The sequence below is a fragment of the Bos taurus genome, chromosome 22 (assembly GCF_002263795.3).
Source record: "Bos taurus isolate L1 Dominette 01449 registration number 42190680 breed Hereford chromosome 22, ARS-UCD2.0, whole genome shotgun sequence".
Classification (NCBI taxonomy): domain Eukaryota; kingdom Metazoa; phylum Chordata; class Mammalia; order Artiodactyla; family Bovidae; genus Bos; species Bos taurus.
In genome coordinates, this window is record NC_037349.1 from 46,636,541 (window position 1) to 46,657,550 (window position 21,010).

General features: G+C 42.2%; 1 protein-coding gene across 6 annotated transcripts in view; it reads right to left on the reverse strand.

Annotated features, from left to right (window-relative positions):
* Positions 1-21,010, reverse strand: part of CACNA2D3 (calcium voltage-gated channel auxiliary subunit alpha2delta 3) — a 900,236-nt gene that overhangs the window by 718,252 nt on the left and 160,974 nt on the right. Inside the window, exon 1 of one of the 6 annotated variants that reach the window (XM_059879668.1) lies at positions 717-804. The exons of the other annotated variants lie outside the window; for them this stretch is intronic. The gene's annotated coding sequence lies outside the window, so the exon portion shown is untranslated. Of the gene's footprint in view, positions 1-716; positions 805-21,010 lie in introns of those variants that run through there. 6 annotated transcript variants of the gene reach the window in all.

The following is a 21,010-nucleotide window of genomic DNA, read 5'->3' on the forward strand; positions in this document are numbered from 1 at the left end:
CTGAATCAGTTACTCACCCTACCAAGTTTCTACTTAAGGAAAACATAAGGATCCACATGTAATCTGGACTATAGAGACTTTAAGAGTAATTTCTGAAATGGAAAATAAACCAACTTTTTAATGCAGGATAATTTCAAGATACAAATTTCTATTTTCTCTCTAGTCCTCTCCATCTCCTTCAAAAATGTAAACCAGGAGGAGGTTCTGTCTTTCCTTGCCCCAAGGAAGGGAGTGTGTGTGTGATCTACTACTACAAACGATCTACTACAGCATTCAAAACATGCTCTGAGAGCTCTGCATGGTCCTACAATACAGGGGTCCCCAACATCCAGGATCTAACGCCTGATGATGTGAGATGGAGCTGATGTAATAATAATAGAAATAAAGTGCACAATAAATGTAAGGCCCTTGAATCACCCTGAAACCATCCCCCCACACTGGTCCATGGGAAAATGGTCTCCTACCAACCAGTCCCTGGTGCCCAAAATGGTTGGGGACCACTGCTATAATGGACCGTGAGTTGTAAGTGACTTTCTTCTCCCTGCTCCCTGAAAATGTCCATAAAAATCTTAGATATTTGTGTTGAGTCCTTCACTTCCTTGGAAAACCATCATTTCTTCTTCTAGCCTTCCCTCGCTCTTTGACAAGGCTCTCCTCATTTCCCAAACAAGAAGGCTACACCTTCCCTCCAGGTTCCCAGAGAATTCTGTGCTCACCTCTCCCTCACCTCTCCTGGCATCAGAGCTTGTGTGGTCCAGGAGTTAAGGACAATCCCCGGGCCCACAGCAGACACTCACATAGCTTCTCTGGATGAAGCCTGTTGCAGCACAACTGCAATGCTACAATACAAGAAAGATGCAATAAGGATGCAGCTGACTGATGCTCCTGGAAGGGTGACCTCCCCACTCCTTGGGAGGTTGGCTGGCTTGGCCCCTGCTGTGGGACTCCAGCCAGCCCACGCCTGGCTCAGGCTAACAGTGTCTTCTGGTGTATGAACAAAACTTCAATGACAATCACTAGAAACTTTCCCTAAGTTCAAATGCAAGCCAGTGACATCTTTGGAGCCAAAAATTCTGGGGGTTCTCTGCTGCCTGCCAGATGTGCTCCAAAAGCCAAAAGCCAAGCCAGCTTAGACACAAGGTTGATTCACTACCCAAAATACAAAGTTCAAGAAGCGAGTCAAACAAAACAAAACTAAAGTCAGTCTAATATTTACAGTCAGGGAAATAAATCTCCATTGTAATTCTGAGCCTAAAGGTGATCTAGAGGCTTAAGATAAAAAGAAAATGAATTTCATAATTAGCCTTTACCTAAATCTTTAGTTTTTTACATCGAGTCCCATTATTTTGATCATATCTGTCACTTTCATGTTTTTTCCTCCAAAAGACTTCTAGAAGGGAACCAGTTTATACAACTCTGACTATCCACCAAGTTCTCAATGAGACCTTCCTGCATGCTCTCTTCTTCTGAATCTGCTCCGTAGAAAGGAAGCACTGATTTTATGAAGGTCTGCTGGTGTCCCAGGATTCCTTGGGCCTTGTGACCTAGCTAACTAAGCTCAACATGAAGCTCTGTGCCAGCCAAGGATTTCAGATCTGGGATGAACTCAGCAGGTCACTGATTCTATTCCTCTTCCAGCGTAAGCTCTCTCCCCTCGGGACATGTGGCAATGGGTCCTCTCTGCCAATGAGCCAAGTCTCATACTACTTTCTCACTACCCCAGGGAAGTAATCCCATAAGCAAAAGCATTCTGCTTTTCAAGATGTGCTCATGCCTGTTGGAATCAGGTCAGAACAATGTACTGTCTTCCTCTCTCTAGGAAACGTTACTCTTTGCTGGAATCCAAAGATTTTGAATAACAGAGAGAGTAACCAAGTGATAGTCATTAATCAGCTTCAAACCCTTAGCAGCTCAGAATGGTGATATACACCAAAAGCATCAAAAACGTACCTACGGTATAAAACCAAGCAATATGACCTCTGGCAACTGAACCGAGTAAGCTACAACAGTACAGCAAATTCCAAATTGTGCAAAAGAATGTAGGAAACTAGTATACAGAATGTTACAATTGGTTACAGATAGTAATTGGTGACTTTTTGCTTTAAATTACTAAACTGCCTATACATACACACACATACAAACACTGTGAGGACAGATGCCAAATGCTCACAGCTGGCTGCACTATTACAAATAATTATTTTTCTTTCTGCTCACCTGTATTTTCTAATTTCTGTCATGAGCATACTATTTTGGAAACTAGAGAATGTATACGAGCCATACTTATATGCAGAACAGAAGATGGGCACTTACTAACAAATTTCTGTAGGGGAATGCAGCCCCAATTAGAATCTGTGTAGTTAAGCAGCATGTCTTCATTAGCTGAGCCTAAGGAAGTTAGCAAAATTAGTCTTCCATGTGTCACAAGCCCAGCACGGCTCCAGGAGCTTTTCATGTATCAATTTGTCTAATCCTCACAGCTACCATCTGGGGCAGGTGTCATCCCCATGTTGCAGATGGGGAACTGAGGCAAAGAAAGACAGTCATTGTTGAAAGTCAAATGGTTAGAGAATGAGTTTTAAGCTAAGCGAGGTCTGACTTCAAACTGCTTGGTCTTTTGAAATTAGCAGGTAGAGGGTGAAGGGCTGATAATCTAAATACTTGTGATCTTGTTTCAGAGGGCCCATCTTACTGCCATCACAGTGCCTGTTTCATTGATTGGTAGCTTTTAGTGGCCTAAGCTAACCAAGAGACTCAAATACCTAAAGCCAGAGACATCATCAGTTAACAAGGGTGGCAGCTGTTTACAAGTCTCTTCCAGGTGAGCAAAAGCCACATGGCCAGGGCTGGCTGGATGTCACAGGAAAAGATGCTATCCCTCAACTTGGGGGATGAGCTTAGAGCCTGTCCCCAGAGAAGCAGACACAGCTCTTGACTCTTGAAAGAGGCCCAGAAGCCTTAATTGTATTGTGTCTGTGTGTGGTCAGTCACATCAGTCATGTTCGACTCTGTGAGACTTCACGGACTATAGCCCACCAGGCTCCTCTGTTCATGGGATTTTCTGGAATGAGTTGCCATGCCCTCCTCCAGGGAATCTTCACAACCCAGGGATTGAACCCGCATCTCCTGGGTCTCCTACACTGCAGGTAGATTCTTCACCACTGAGCCACCAGGGAAGCCATCTTAATTATACTGGGTTGGCCAAAAACCTCATTGGTAAGATACTATGGAAAAACCCCAACGAACTTATTGGCTAATCCAATATATTACTCCTTGGCTGTGTTTTGGCTACACATTGTCCTATTCTCCAAAGTATCAAGAATAACCTGAAGCCACACAGCTGTGATGGCAGTAACACTTTTATTTTCTATAGCCTCAAGGGTTGCTCTGGCAATTACTTTGTTTTGTGTAAAAAACAGCTATTTTTCAACTGGGTAAAGGAATCTGGAAAGTACCAGCACATCTCTGTCAACACACAATGAAGGCAGAGGGGAAGACCAAAGTGGAAGAGACACTATGCCACCTGATCAAAGATTCAGGCCAGTTTGGATTGGACCTCTGACTCCAAAACTCCATTTATTTTTCCACAAACATCTATTTTGTGTCTCTGGTATGCCAGGCAGGGGTGGGGTACCAAGCACAATATGATGAATAAAGCAAAGCTGAAGAAAGCTCATGGTCTAATGGTCAGGAATGTTCTGATGACTAAACCAGAAAAGAAGACACAACATCATCATAACCACCCTGATGGGGTGGTCAAGGCAGTCACTCCAACTTTCTGGACCCATAAAGGATGACTAGGCTAAGAAGAGGGGAGATGAAACAGGGGATGAGCAGAACAGTAGGTATGGATATCCAAGACAAGAGGCTGCCTGGAACACAGGGAACTACCCCTGTTCCACTTCCCTGGTGCATGGATGGCCAGGACAGGGGAATCTGGTGAGAGACGAGGTCAAAGAAGTGAGCAGGGCCAGGCCATCAAAGGTAGTATGCTAGAATGAAGAGTTTGGACATTGTCTTGACATGGGTAGGAGGCTGAGGGTATGGATTCAAACAACAATCAGAACCACTGAAGGATTTAAGGGTAGGAGGGACCCAAGACCAGATTTATGGTTTTGAAAAATCTCAGTGTGCAGAATGGGAATGAGGAACATAAAACTGGCAAGGAATTGGGAAACTGAGATAACCAGGACTTGGGAAACAACTGGAGAAAAGAAGAGTCAGGGAATGAGAGGTGGGCTCCTTGGGAGACATCAAGAGGTCTGATGGCCAGACACAGCGGCACAGTGCCCACATAGAACAGGCCACTCTAAATCTCCGTGTTCTCCTGTTTTGCCCTCTTTGAATTTCTGCTATAGAAGATTCTGGTACATGTAGTATTTTCATACGAACGCCTTTCTGAACTTCTAATGCAGGAGACAAATTCCAATGAGGTGGTTGATGACGCTGATGTTCTTCACTCTGCCACCTCTGACCATCCTCTGGGGCTCCCTCTGGCTTAGGGAAGAAGTTGCAGACACCTGAGCAACACAGCCTGTGTGCCTTTAGCCAAGGCCAGGGTCGAGGCAGAACACAGCCCTTCACAAGAGCACCTTTGAGCACTCATGACACAGAAGGAAGGCAGTCCAGGAAACTTTTTATTCCCTCTGTCACAGGAGAACATCTGAAGTTTCCATTCCTTCTGTTAGCAGAATCAGCATTTGGCAAAAAATCTTGTGATGAGCCAAGAACATTTATCATTTGAGAAGGGAGACACAGAAATGCATTATTTCTGTAGCATCTATTTTGCCAGATCATTTCACACAAACATCAGGAAGAGAAAAGCACTACTTCACTGTCAGAACACTTAATGTTGTTCATACCTTTGGGTCATTTTTTTTTTCCTACGTGATAACTGCATATCTAGGAGTAAGCCACCTGGAACAGCCCCCGGAGAGAGGGCTTCAGGAAGGAGGCTTCTGACCAATCACAATCACTTAGTATAGCAGCCAAACACTGAAGAGGAGCTCTGTGTGTGCTTCACATCAGAAAAAAAGACCCTCTTGCAGAGGACGGATGCAGGAGTACCATTAGCCAAGAGCTGGAACATCTGAACATGGTCTCTTGGCCAAATTTTCTCATCACAAACCGAAATTACATTTCTAGAGTCAGAATAATTAAATCACTAGATGAGGGTTGACAGACAGTCCAGGGGAGAAGACGGTAAAGCAAAGACCTGCTTGTCCCCAAGTGAGAATCTGGAGACGTTGCCTAAAAGACTATAACTTGAGAGAAACTGGCCTCTTCTTCATCCCACCCCTAAGCCTCCAGCACTTCCCCTAAAAACTCCTGTCACAGTTTCCCAGTAAACTCTGTTACTGGGAAAGCAACCCACACAGGTTAAGCCCAGAACCCTTCAAAGGGGCTTGTTATGTAAAAGCAGAAGATGCCTCATGTTCCTACCTTAAGATTCCATTTTTGGTCTAATTCTCACTCCTTCAAGCTCTGAAGTAGACACAGAACAGCAGATAAAGTCATTAAACTATTTACATAAAGATCACACCAATATTAGAAAGGAACCTAGACTGAAATTACTGCTATTTTCATTCATTCAACAAATATTTACAAACTGCCTGCAACCCAGGGATTGAATCCAGGTCTCCCACATAGTAAAGAATCTGCCTGCAATACGGGAGATCTAGGTTCGATCCCTGGGTTGGGAAGATCCCCTGGAGAAGGGATAAGGCTATCCACTCCAGTACTCTGGCCTGGAGAATTCCATGGACTGTATAGTCCATGGGGTCACAAACAGTCAGACACGACTGAGTGACTTTCAAAAAACCACGTTCAGGCAGGTGGTGGGGAGGGGATGGGGAGCCACTGACAAATATACATATTCCCTTGGATATGAGAAGGCTAATTTTTTGTTCTGTTTATTAACAATAAATAATAAATAAGCTGGAGCAGAGTCACACGAGTTCCTTCAATCAAAGTCTGAGCTGTGATGTTATATGTGTGTCTCCTCCCAGGGTCACACCTGTCTGCCGTGCAGGTATGTCACTTCCACCAGATGTGGGGAGAGCATTGTGTATCCTCTAGTAAGTGCAGAACAGTCTGTAAAGCACAGACATGTATTCCTCCCTGAGTAGGGAAGGGTGAGTAGCAGGAAATGTGGGCAATCCAAACTGATTTGTAAACACTGAAAAACTGGCCAGGAACAAGAGTGACATGACAGTCAACAGGTAGGAAGAGGGTCTCGGGAAAGAATGTAAAATAATGAATTGTCCAGGGGTTGAAGAAAAGATGACTGTGCCACATATGTAATTCCCTGGCTGCGGGGAGATGAAGTTTACAAAGTATCCTATTAGTATAATGAGATGGCCATGAGCCATCACAAGGATCACCAGGTAGCTGGCCAATAGAGGCAAGATGTCTGTGACCAGCGCTTGATGAATGCTGGGAACGGGGGTGGGGGACAGGGGAGGGTGGGAAGGGAGAGTCTCTTTAGACTGCACGTGAGCTTCTCACTCGTCCCTCTGTGCTTATGCTCTGTTACGCAATCATGTTCGGCTCTGCAACCCCGTGGACTGAAGCCCGCCAGGCTCCTCTGTCTATGGGATTTCCCAGGCAAGAATACTGGAGTGGGTTGTCATGTCCTTCTCCAGGGGATTTCCCAACTCAGGGACTAAACCTGTGTTTCCTGCACCAGCAGGCAGATTCTTTCCCACCACTGCACCACCTAGGAAACCAAGGTCATCACCACCCATCCATAATCTCTTCTAATAAAATGCATGTAAGTGGGAAGATATAATATTAAATACTACTCTGTCATTCCGCAATTTTAAAATGACACATGCACACATGTTAAAAAGGTACACATGTTAAGTAGATACTGTTTAAATATACATATTAAATAGATACACATATTAAATATTTTTTAGAAACTGTAATTTTAAAAAGCGTTTTAAAAATCAACATCATTAAAATTTTTGGTTTATAAATATAACCTTAAATGCAGGGCGTCAAGAAGCTTAAATAACTATGTATTATGATGGTCAGCGACATATAAGGTACATATTCTTTCAAGTTTAAAGTACCTCTCCTAAGAATTGGGCTAAGGTTGATTCTTTATTTTAGTTCAACTGGAATAAAATGATAACAGGAGTATTTTCCTGTATAGTACAAAAAATTATAGGCTAAAGGCCAAGCAACCCAGAATTTAATAAATATTGAGAAGAATCCAACAGTTAATAATACCAAATCCTACCCAGCATCTAGTTTTGTGCAAGTTTAAGATTATCATATAGAAACTTATTCTACTAAAAGAATCCTACTAGAAAGAGAAGAAACTATAAAGAAACAGACTGTTAGAGATCCAGGTAAGTGCCCACCTTTTACAAATTAGAGACTGAGACTCAATAAGTAACTTGTCAAGGACACATCTCAATGGCAGCACCAGGTAGAATCACCTCCAGTGAGGAGAAAGTAATGCAGTTCCTGTTCTGTCTCCTCTGTCTTATGGGATGGGTGGGAAAGAATCTGCATGGATTTTGCTGGCATGTTATTGATTTGGAGCCTGATAAGCAGTATTTACTTGGCTTAGAATCAGTGGCCAGGGTTCAAGTCAGAGGAAAATCAACAATGTGCATCCCACTTGTGAGGCCATTTGGCGTTGGGCTAAGACCAAGGGTTCTCCATTCTGATATACTAAGTGCAAGTCCTAGCAATGTGACAAGTTGCTTAGCCCCCATCGGCCTCCTTTCCTTGAATAGTAGAGTGAGGGATACCAGACCTCCTGCTGTTCTTGGGATGGTCAAATGAGGCCGAGTGTGAAGACCCCAACAGGACGCTAGGGACACAGAGTAAAGCACGCAAATAGTGTCAGTGGTCACTGCAGAAGTGGTAATGAATGCCAACATTTTTTCTTTCAGGCTTCCCTGGTGGTTCAGACAGTAAAGAATCTGCCTGCAATGCAGGAGATGCAGGTTTGATCCCTTGGTCAGTAAGATCCCCTGGAGGAGGGTATGGTTCCCTGCTCCAGTGTTTTTGTCTGGAGAATACCAATGACAGAGGAGCCTGGTGGGTTACAGTCCATGGGGTTGCCGAGTCGGACATGAATGAGTGACTTTCACTCACTTCACTTTGTCCTTTAAGTTCTGAAAAATGAATTCTCTTACCTCAAGACAAAAACTTCCAACCAAGGTGCAAAACCTAACAGATGAATTACCTTTGAATGCTGCTGTGGGCAAAGGTATTTTTCAAATACATTCCCAAGGCCTAGGGGTTCTTCAACAGTAACTCTTTGGAGATGGTTCCCTTCTGGCAGAAACTGAATGCTAGAAGTCTTTATTTGTGTAAAGCGTGAATGACAGTTTTCAGATATGTTACTAAAGATGTTGCAATAAAAACTAATCATCTACAATTTCTGGATTCTCTCCTTATAGGCAGTGTCATTTTCTTATTATGACATAAATGTACTTAGTATTCCTCTCAATTCAATTATTGCATGTGGAAGTGTCACTTCAAATACAACACTCCAAAGCAATTATGTTTCCAAGTAAATATATTTCTAAATCCTTTAAGCTGATGTTAGAAACACTTCTTAACTATAACAACAAACCTAGTTGAATTCATGAAACTCAAGGTCACAGGAGAGTATTTTTCTACTGGAAAATGGAAAAAAGCATTTTGTACAAATCATTCTGTTTCACAGAGGTATTCCAATCAAGTGTCTCCAAGGTCAAAAAAAATTTTTTTAATGCAGTGCTCTTCCAGATCTAGTTAAGTCTGAGGAACATTCTTGAAGAATGAAGTTTTTCTCTGTCAAAATCATCAGAGTAAGAGATAATTTGCACGAGAATTAGAGGCCCTGTTTAGGGATGACAGAAAAGAAAGGAGGACAGAGCACCAAATTACAACCAAAAAATAAGCAGAGAGGAGGCAGAGAGTGGCTGGACTCTGACTTCTTTGGGGCTGCAGGAAATGGGGACCACTTGAGGAGTGTGGAACATCACCTGGAGGCAGTTGTTTCATGGGGTGAGAAGCACGGAAATGGACCACCACTCAAGGCAGTGGTTTTCCTCAACCACTAGAGGGTCTAACTTCCAGCTAGAGGGGCAGGGGAGGCGGGTGGATCAGGGGAAAGAGTGGTATGATCTAAATTACTCCTCAAGGTACTCTCTGATATTCACCTCAAGAAAGCACTGTCACAAGAATTATCAGGGTCCCCAGCCCCAGTGGCCCCGGAGCACTTGTTCCCAGTTAGCTGTCTGGAATGTCCTTCTAAATCAGAGTTCCAGAGAGACTGCTCTTCAGAGCAGCTGGCTCTGCTGTGGGTGGTCTCTGACAGATTTCTACTACTTTCAGATTGTGAGGTCCTGAATTAAAGATGGATATCTCTTCTCTCCCTGTTTTACTATCTATACTCTTTTTGAAAAAAATCCTGATAAGTCTCATAAGCTTTTACTGTTCCACACAGTCAACTGGACAAATGCCACTAATAAATTTTAGTTCTATAGTGATAAAACTGAGTGTTAATGCTGCATTAGATTTTTTATACAAGGGATGCTGTTCTATACAAGGGAAATTAAGTCAGAGGCAAGCTATTAAACCTGCTGTTGATACAACTATCTCTGTCCTAGCATGGGAGTGTAACATACTGCTTTAAAATTGGGAAATTCATCTGTCTACTGAGCAAACAAACAAAAATATGGTTATATTGCATATCTAAAAAAAATTAAAACTCCAATTTCTGGGTGTTTTCTGGATTACGTCATGGGGATCTGAGGCTACGAAATATGAATATTTATGCTGTACATAAATCTACACAACATGAAAAGCCAAAATAATGATTATAGATCCATGTGTGTTAGAGAAGAAAAATCCCAATGTATGCATTTATGAGTGTGTTTTATGTATGCCAACAAATTTAACTACAGCCAAACTGCAAATAATAAGCTATTACTTTACAAAGCCTGGACCACTTGTATAGATTATTTCCTGCAGCTTACATTTTCAAACACATTTTTCTGATGTTCCAATTTAAAATAATTCATCCTTCCTACTCCCTAAAGATCAGTGGGAACAATAACAACAACAATAATAATTTATTATTAATCATAGCAACAGCATTTATCGAGTACTTACTTTGGGTCAGGTAGATATTATCTCCTCCCCAACCCCTTTTTACAGGTTAGGGAATTGAGGCACAGATAAATAAGGTAACTTAGCCATGGTTGGACCATGAGCAAGTGGTTTTATTAATTCAGGAAATACTAGCTACTATAATAAAAATATCCCAAAACCTCAGAGGCTTAACACAATAGAAGTTTACTTCCTGTTCATGTAACCCTCCCAGGAGCAGGTTCTTTGTCACCAGTCTTTTTCACATAGTGATTCAGGAACCCAGGATCCTCCCATCAGCTCCTCAGGCTTTGGAGTCTTTCGCATTCAGCCATGAAACACAGGGGAAGGGATGGAGAAGATGCACCTGCTTCTTGAACTCCTTAGCCTGGAAGTGACATGCATTAGCTCTGCTCAGGTTCCGCTGGCGGTAACCAGCTCCCAGCCCAACCCAAAGTAAGAGGGCTCTGGAAATTGAACTGGTGGCTGGGGAGCCATCTCTAGGCTTGAAGTCAACACGGTAGAAATGGGAGCTTAAATCATCAGGGGAGTATTAGCTGTCTGGATTTGAACCCAGGCAGCATTGTCCCAGATTCCATGTGTATAACCACCACACTTTAAATGCCTGATATAAACCGCTGCTAGATGAAACTTCAGATTAAAACTTGGCTGGGAACCATCTGCAAGATGGACACTTTAGAGTTGGTGCAATCAAGTCATAATCTCCAGGAAGAATAATATGACCTGACAACTTGTATGTGTAATTATGGTCAGGCGCCGATGGTAAAGGCCAAAATCGTACACACAGAAAGGAACACATTATAAACAATTCTTAGACCTCTTGTCCAATTTCTTTAATCACAGCTCAAATAAAACTGCTATTTGAATAACATCAATGACCTTCTCCAGTACAGGATATTCGTTGCCCAGGCGCCACGGAAGTTAATTGGCTTACCTAAAGTCTTTTTAATTCTATATCCGAGATGTCCTGGAAATCGAAGGCAATCAATGGATAAGTCTGCAAGACCTGTAACAAGCTTAGAGCTAATACTATTTGCAGCTGCTCAAGTGGTTTCTGTACTTACAAAGTCAAAAGCTGGAAATGAGTGTTAGGACTCTGCATCTGAATGAACCTTTAACTCCGTCAACTCCAGACTAACTACAAACTGAATATGGAGATGATGACTTATGCCACAGGTGAATCCTAGCCTTTCTTTGGTGAGCGTAGAGAACCATGGTGAGGTGGCACTTAATAGTTAGAAAACCACCCTCCCTCCTGTTGAAAGGAAGAGATGAAGACTTGGTCTCCCTTTTCATGTTTAAACCTTCTTTTGTAAAAAGATTCTGGTGTAGAATTCCCTGCCACTAATATCAGAGACTAAGAAAAAGGACCCATCGCATGAGCATCCTTCACTGAAACATCACCTTCCTCCACCTGCCCAAAGGTGCTTCAGGAGTTTGCAGTAGGTGACTCCCTCCAATTTTGCCCACCATCAACAAAAGTGAAGACATTATACAGGGCCTTCCCTATGGTGAGTTGCAAAAACATAAAATGAGCCCTCTAAAAATTTAGATGTCACCAACTTCAGATTCAAATGATTTTCTGACATCTTTCATCAAGTCCAACACAAAGGACTTTCCTCAACAGCCTTAAAGACACAGTGTTAGAATCCAAAAGGACCTTAGGAATAATCCATTTCAGAAGCTATAATCTGAATGCCTCCAGAGGCCAGATGGGTCATATCAAGTGAAAGACTTGGGCCAGTCTGGAGCCTGCAGTGAACAGCAGAGCCTCTGTCTCATCCTAAATGGTGGCCACTTTTCGGCTCCTGCTCATCTCTGTGAGGTAAGGGGCACACTGTGGTTATCCAGTCTTCCATTTGTTAAAAGAAGCCAGAAATCTATGTTTTCTGTGAAATCTCCCACTGAGTTCATTTCCTTGAACACTGTGGGGCCCAGATACAAAATGTCTCTAAACATCTTCCTCCTCATTCATCTTCACATGAGGAGACCGAGACAGAATAACACAGTCTCATATCTCCCACAGGGCAGTGATGGGCTGGACACTGTGTGGAAGGTTTCCAGGCATCTACTGCTAATCCTTGAAGCAGGCACTGCTATAAGCATCACCACCATGTGAGTCTAAGGCATGGAGAGGGCAGTAGCCAGCCCAGGTCAATAAAGAGACAGATGCTCAACAGGGTCTCAGTCAGTGGAGAAAGAGCCTAGGCCCTCTTTACCATTTGGGGTTCCCTGGCTATGCAGGGGCTGAGGACTTGAGGATACCCTCCCCTAGAAACCCCAATGTATAACCAAAAGCACTTTGACTCCTCACGCATTCAGAGTTGCTAGGCATGGGATAAGACTCTCAAGTTGAAGAATCTATAGGCATGTTGAGAGAAGCCCACACATTACTGTTGAAATGGGGACTGATCTACATCAGTTTGAAGAATTCTAGAGTCCTAAGATGGAGAAGGCAATGGCACCCCACTCCGGTACTCTTGCCTGGAAAATCCCATGGACGGAGGAGCCTGAAAGGCTGCAGTCCATGGAGTCGCTGAGGGTTGGATAGGACTGAGCGACTTCACTTTCACTTTTCACTTTCATGCATTGGAGAAGGAAATGGCAACCCACTCCAGTGCTCTTGCCTGGAGAATCCCAGGGACGGGGGAGCCTGGTGGGCTGCCATCTATGGGGTCGCACAGAGTCGGACACGACTGAAGTGACTTAGCAGCAGCAGCAGAGTCCTAAGAAATCTTAAATAATGTTTCTCTCTCTGCCTTTGTCCCTGTCTCTGTCCCCGCCCCCCTCTCTCTACATACACACACACACACACACACACACACACACACACGGTCATAGGCTACCAATATTTTTCTCCTAAAGTGTATTTAGGAAAATAGAAGGAAATTAATCAACACATTCACCTCACTCTTACTATTCTTACAGACATGCTATGTTATGACTATAAGATGAGAATTTGTGGGTAGGGGGTTTGGGTAGTGGTACAGTCCATGGACCCCCACTTCTCAAAATATTTTCAAATGCCAAAAAGAAAACACATAGGAAAGAAACCAATAATATTGAAATTCAGTCTTCAAAATGTTTTTAATATCAATTTGTGACAGGGTAATGCAGATGTTTCTTCATTAGCACATTAAATAATAAGAACCATTGCTGACACTATAGCTCTCACAGCCATCCGTGTCGAGGAGAAGCATCAACAGCAAAGAGATGGCTGTGTTGGCTACGACATGACACGAGAATATCTGTGATTTCTGTTGGTGACAAAGTCACAGGAACTGTTGTGGTTTGTTAACTACATTTGTAAGCTAAAATGATAAATTTCAGTTAGAGGTTAGTGAAAATAAAAGGTGCTATTTTTTTCCCCACCTAAGTTCACAGCCCCCTGAATTCTCTCCATGGTGTGGATACAGGTGATGATGGACAGGGAGGCCTGGCTTGCTGCAGTCCATAGGGTCGCAAAGAGTCAGACATGACTGAGCAACTCTCAGTCTCACCCTATCTACTCCCCAAGAGTTCTCAGGAAAGATCACGCAATGTGTGAACAGTGATAGGGCCTCTGTCCCGGATGCACCCTCACTGAAGGGACGGACAGTGCTCATTTTTGACTGCTGGTGAACATCTCAAGAACTGTCTGATCATTAGCTTATATTTACAATCCAATGTAAGATGTATGTACATTAAACATACACACCAAATGATAGAAATTTCCTGTAATAATTAATTCTGGAAGATGGTTCTGCTGTCCATGTAAGCATGGATTAGAACTTATGAATTTCCCTGGGTGCTCTATCAATAAATGATGATTTCTCAAATGGGTTAGGGAAGGGTAAACATCAAACTGGAAACAGTATTTATCTCAGTCCCTGGTACTCAAGCAGAGCTGAAAAGAACTACACTGTTTTCCTTATGTAACCACTGGGTTATTAGAATTCTTCACAAAGACCATATATTCATGTATTATCTGTATGATGAAAAATACATAAAGTGTCAAGTTCAAAGAAATTTAGTAATCATTGGTATAAAAAAATAATAAATGCCCCATAATGTGAAAAGAGGAATTGACTGGCTCAGAAGCCTTATACTTGATAAATGAATTAAACAACCCATTGAGCAAGCCTGATCTTTGTCCACAGCCACTAGATGACTGTGTCAAAAAATATTTCGCTGCATACTATTAGAGAACTCTGCTCATGAAATATTGCTAAGTGAAGTACATTATGTCTATAATTAAAACCATGTAAAAACATAGAGCAAAGGACACTGTGAGGGACCACAACAAAATTCAAACCATGGCTGGGTAAGTCAGGGTGGCAGAATTTTGGATGAATTTTCAACTTTTCTAAGTGTGTTTTGCAAAGTTCCTTTTCAAATCGCAAATGTGAAGTCTAAGATGTAGAAAAACAGAACAGTAAGGCTGGAATTCAAGTCCAGGCAGGCTGGCTCCAGAGCCCATGCTTTGACTTCCCCTAAAACTCTCCTAAAATTCAGTTCAGTTCAGTTCAGTAGCTCAGTCATGTCCGACTATTTGCAACCCTATGGACTGCAGCAAGCCAGGCCTCCCTGTCCATCATCAATCACAAAACTCATGTCCATTGAGTTGGTGATGCCATCCAACCATCTCATCCTCTGTTGTCCCCTTCTCCCGCCTTCAATCTTTCCCAGCATCAGGGTCTTTTCAAATGAGTCAGTTCTTCACATCAGGTGGCCAAAGTATTGGAGTTTCAGCTTCAGCATCAGTCCTTCCAATGAACACCCAGTACTGATCTCCTTTAGGATGGACTGGTTGGATCTCTTTGCAGTCCAAGGGACTCTCAAGAATCTTCTCCAACACCACAGTTCAAAAGCATTAATTCCTCAGTGCTCAGCTTTCTTTATAGTCCAACGTGCACATCCATACATGACCACTGGAAAAACAATAGCCTGGACCAGATGGACCTTAGTTGACAAAGTAATGTCTCTGCTTTTTAATATGCTATCTAGCTTGGTCATAAATTTCCTGCCAAGGAGTAAGTGTCTTTTATTTCATGGCTGCAGTCACCATCTGCAGTGATTTTGGAAAAAATAAAGTCTGCCACTGTTTCCACTGTGTCCCCATCTATTTGTCATAAAGTGATGGGACCAGATGCCATGATCTTAGTTTTCTGAATGTTGAGCTTTAAGCCAACTTTTTCCCTCTCCTCTTTCACTTTCATCAAGAGACACTTTAGTTCTTCTTCACTTTCTGCACAAGGGTGATGTCATCTGCATATCTGAGGTTATTGATATTTCTCCCGGCAATCTTGATTCCAGCTTGTGCTTCCTCCAGCCCAGCGTTTCTCATGATGTACTCTGCATATAAGTTAAATAAGCAGAGTGACAATATACAGCCTTGATGTACTCCTTTTCCTATTTGGAACCAGTCTGTTGTTCCATGTCCAGTTCTAACTGTTGCTTTCTGACCTGCATACAGATTTCTCAATAGGCAGGTCAGGTGGTCTGGTATTCCTATCTCTTTCAGAATTTTCCACATTTAATTCTGATCCACACAGTCAAAGGCTTTGGCATAGTCAATAAAGCAGAAATAGATGTTTTTCTGGAACTCTCTTGCTTTTTCAATGATCCAACGGATGTTGACAATTTGATCTCTGGCTCTTCTGCCTTTTCTAAACCCAGCTTGAACATTGGGAAGTTAACAGTTCACATATTGTTAACATTGAGCTTGGAGAATTTTGAGAATTCCTTTACTAGTGTATGAGATGAGTGCAATTGTGTGGTACTTTGAGCATTCTTTGGCATTACCTTTGTTTGGGACTGGAATGAAAACTGACCTTTCCCAGTCCTGTGGCCACTGCTGAGCTTTCCCTATTTGCTGGCATACTGAGTGCAGCACTTTCACAGCATCATCTTTCAGGATTTGAAATAGCTCAACTGGAACTCCATCACCTCCACTAGCTTTGTTCGCAGTAATGCTTCGTAAGACCCACTTGACTTCACATTCCAGGATGTCTGGCTCTAGGTCAGTGATTACACCATCATGATTATCTTAGTGGTGAAGATCTTTTTTGTACAGTTCTTCTATGTATTCTTGCCACCTCTTCTTAATATCTTCTGCTTCTGTTAGGTCCATATCATTTCTGCCCTTTATTGAGCCCATCTTTGCATGAAATATTCCCTTGGTACCTCTAATTTTCTTGAAGAGATCTCTAGTCTTTCCCATTGTGTTGCTTTCCTCTATTTCTTTGCATTGATCACTGAGAAAGGCTTTCTTATCTCTCCTTGCTATTCTTTGGAACTCTGCATTCAGATGTTTATATCTTTCCTTTTCTCCTTTACTTTTCGTTTCTCTTCTTTTCACAGCTATTTGTAAGGCCTCCTCAGACAGCCATTTTGCTTTTTTGCATTTCTTTTTCTTAGGGCTGGTCTTGCTCCCTGTCTCCTATACAATGTCACGAACCTCCGTCCATAGCTCATCAGGCACTCTATCTATCAGATCTAGTCCCTTAAATCTATTTCTCACTTCCACTATACAGTTATAAGGGATTTGATTTAGGTCATATCTGAATGGTCTAGTAGTTTTCCCCACTTTCTTCAATTTAAGTCTGAATCTGGCAATAAGGAGTTCATGATCTGAGCCACAGTCAGCTCCTGGTCTTGTTTTTGCTGACTGTATAGAGCTTCTCCATCTTTGGCTGCAAAGAATATAATCAGTCTGATTTTAGTGTGGGCCATCTGGTGATGTCCATGTGTAGAGTCTTCTCTTGTGTTGTTGGAAGAGGGTGTTTGCTATGACCAGTGCGTTGTATTGGCAAAACTCTATTAGCCTTTACCCTGCTTCATTCCATATTCCAAGGCCAAATTTGCCTGTTACTTCAGGTATCGCTTGACTTCCTACTTTTGCTTTCCAGTCCCCTATAATGAAAAAGACATTTTTGGGGGGTGTTAGTTCTAGAAGGTCTTGCACATCTTCGGAGAACCATTCAACTCCAGCTTCTTCAGTGTTACTGATTGGGGCATAGACTTGGATTACCATGATATTGCATAGTTTGCCTTGGAAATGAACATAGATCATTCTGTCGTTTTTGCAATTGCATCCAAGTACTGCATTTCAGACTCCTTTGTTGACTATGATGGTTACTACATTTCTTCCAAGGGATTTTTGCCCACAGTAGTAGATATAATGGTCATCTGAGATTCACCTATTCCAGTCCATTTTAGTTTGCTGATTCCTAAAATGTTGATGTTCACTCTTGCCATCTCCTGTTTGACCACTTCCAATTTGCCTTGATTCACGGACCTGACATTCCAGGTTCCTATGCAATACTGCTCTTACAGCATCAGACTTTGTTTCCATCACCAGTCACATCCACAACCAGGTATTGCTTTTCCTTTGGCTCTGTCTCTTCATTCCTTCTGGAGTTATTTCTCCACTAATCTCCAGTAGCATACTGGGCACCTACCGACCTGGGGAGTTCCTATTTCAGTATCCTATCTTTTTGCCTTTTCATACTGTTCATGGGGTTCTCAAGGCAAGAATACCGAAGTCGTTTGCCATTCTCTTCTTCTAAAACGGTTGAAGGTAAAATGAAACTATTCGATATTCTGTTCTAAAAGCTAAATGTTCTCACTGTAGGAAGTGCAAACAAAAGGTGGATATAAGCAAATAGAAGAAAAAAAAAAACCCCAGTCCCACTATCAAAATACCAGGGGCTATCCTGTGATTAAGATCCTTACAGATGTGTGGCATAATCTAAGAAAGCATTCTAACAGAATAAACGTTCTCAGGTTCTAAAACTGCAAAAAAAAAAAAAAAAAAAAAAATCCTTACAGCTATTTTCCATTTTTGAAATGTAAGATCATAAGTGGAATTGTTTCTTCACACACACAGTGAGACCATCCTATACATGCCAAGGGACCACATTTTCAAATTGTGTCCCCAGGAAGCTTAGGTACAAAACGGTTCATCCCTTAGGCCACCAAAATAAATACTGAGAGAAGAAAGAGGTCTGGCAGCCTTTTTATAGGATATACACCATTCCACGTTCATCAGCGTTTCACTGCAGGCATAGCTTCACGGGGTAAAAACCAGCAACAAAACACTTTCAGGTTTCAATTACCAAATATTTATCTTCCAAATAAATCTCATGTCTTCTAACCCTTACAGAAAATCAATTTGTTAATTCACTTCTATTTCATTCTATAATGTCTCCTTTTGTTAATCCTCTTTCCCTAGGGGACTCTTTTCAAATCTTGTCACTTATCCTTTACTGAAAAAGTTCCCTTTTTTGAATTCAAGGTGAATTGTACTTAATAAACAAGCCTTGAATTCACGTGCCTTTCCTTGCCTTCACTTTGTGTTCTGTGGTCTCTCTCATTAATTGAAATGCTTTTTCAGCTGTTCCATTTCCTCATTATCAACACACTGCCTTTAATTCATTCATCTTTCATTAAATACTGTGGTGGGCTACAAAAGGTTAACAAGAAAAAGGAAAGGAAAAGGAAATAATTGGGACAGCAACCAAAAATGGAAAGAGAGAATTATTTAATAACTTTAAAAACATGATGTACATATTAGTTGAAGAAGCACCCAATGAAGGCACTTACTTAGGCCAACACTCTTCTTGAAACAGAATGTGGTGGGGGGCGGGGGCAGTGATTCCATAGCCCTGTACTAGGAGTGTGGTGCATGTCTCTTTAGCCTCATTCTCACTGCTACGATGTTTCAGTTAGGCTATAAAGCATTGACTTAAAAAAAATATATGAAACCATATATTTTAAGATAAAGAAGCATGAACTTCACAGTGAAACATCCAAAGGTACCTGCCACAAATGAAGACTCTGAGAATCACAGAGGCTACCAACTAGCCCAAGCTCAAAATTCTGCAGCCAAGAAATTAAAAGACGCTTGCTCTTTGGAAGAAAAGCTATGATAAACCTGGACAATGTGTTAAGAAACAGACATCACTTTGCCAAGAAATGTTCATATAGTCAAAGCTATGGTTTTTCCAGTAGTCATGTATGGAGATGTGAGAGTTGGACCTTAAAGAAGACTGAGCGCTGAAGAATTGATGCTTTTGAACTGTGGTGTTGGAGAAGATTCTTGAGAGTCCCTAGGATTACAGAGATCAAACCAGTCAATCCTAAAGGAAATCAACCCTGAGTATTTACTGGAAGGACAGATGCTAAAGCTGAAGGTCAAATACTTTGGCCACCTGATGCACAGAGCCGACTCACTGATAGAGCCCCTGATGCTGGGAAAGACTGATGCCAGGAGGAGAAGGGGATAAGAGAAGATGAAATGTTTGGATGGCATCACCAACTCAATGGACATGAGTTTGAGCAAGTTCTGGAGAATGGTGAAGGACAGGGAAGCCTGGCATGCTGCAGTCCATGAGGTCACAAAGAGCTGGACATGACTGAGCGATTGAACAATACCACCACCACCAACTGGCCCAAGTTTCTTCCCACGAGTAGCAAAGTCTGGATCCAGTCCCAGATGGAGGACTTCAAAGCCCACTCATACACTTTCCTTCTTAGCCCCAAGGAATCAATCTGAGAGTTTAGTCATCTCTTTGCAAAGTGGTAATACCTCTGCATCTGTTTTATGAATCCCCATTTTATATATCAGAGTTTGGGAAGCAAAGTGCTCCTATGCTATTCAAAAATTATTTCACATGACCCAAGCACATGTCCTGCATGAACGCTAAAAATGACCCAGCGAATAAAAAGTAATAGCAGCAGCTCATACGATCTTGCCATCATGGGCTTTGTACATCCAAAGCCCATGGATGTACAAAGCCTTTTCTTTTAGAAGCTCGTCCCTCCCCATATTTGCTCCCACCCATCCTTCTCCCCAGCCAACTCCTGATCCGAAGTCAACACCTGATCAAGAGTCACCACCTATAGGAAGTCCCCTCATTCCCCCAGGTAAGCCTGGTCCAACTGGCTTATCGATCCCTCTTCCAAACAAGTGTGAGATACCACAGCACTAGACATGGTTTAGTACACACGTGAATCTCCCAAGGGGAGTTATTACAATGCAGATCTAGAGTTTTGACAAGATTCCTCATGCTAATGATGCTATTTGTCCCTGAACCACAGAGGGAGGTCTAAAGGAAAGAGGCTCTGGGTTTCATCTCCACATTCTCCATGTATAGAGGTGCAGGAGAGGACGGGAGGAGGGAGGCTCACTGAGGGAATAAAGAATCCCTACACGGGTAGGTCGGGAAAGCTGTGATGCTGCCATTTGTCCAGCCTTTTTTTCTTTTTTTTTGAAACATTCAGCATAAATACACAAAGTACCCTGATTTGAGAAGATAAAACTTATGAACGAAGGCCCCAATTTAACTTCGAAGTTGTTTCCTATCATATTCAGTAGATTCAAAATATGACACCATCTTCAGCATCTCAGGGAGTTCAGAAGTTAAAAACAATAGGTGACAAAACACAACATTCTGAGAGAAAATAAATGAGGTTGTCAATGTTCTTTATAATTTATGGCTCCAACATGCTGGCTCCCTTCCCCTCACTACAGACTGGGTTATAAAATAACAATCCTACGTCCGTCCTAACCCCTCTGCTAGGACTCTCCCTCAGAGGCTAATAGTAATAACCACAGAGGTTGCAGCAACCCCACGCTTAACTGGGCACTCACCCATGCACTAAGTACCTCAGATAAAAAGTGAGTATTTTAGCCCCACAAAAGGAAGGTACCATTATCACCTTCATTTTACCAAAGAACAACCTTGGTTTATGAGGAATAACTTGGTTTGCCCAAGGCCACAGAGCCAGTTCACAGTGGGTAGGATGGAAACTTGGACTGTCTGCCTCATAAGCATGGTGTCTGAGAGACATGCTGCCAAGGTCATTTCAAGGTACGGTGAAGGAAAGTGTGACCCTAAGACAAATT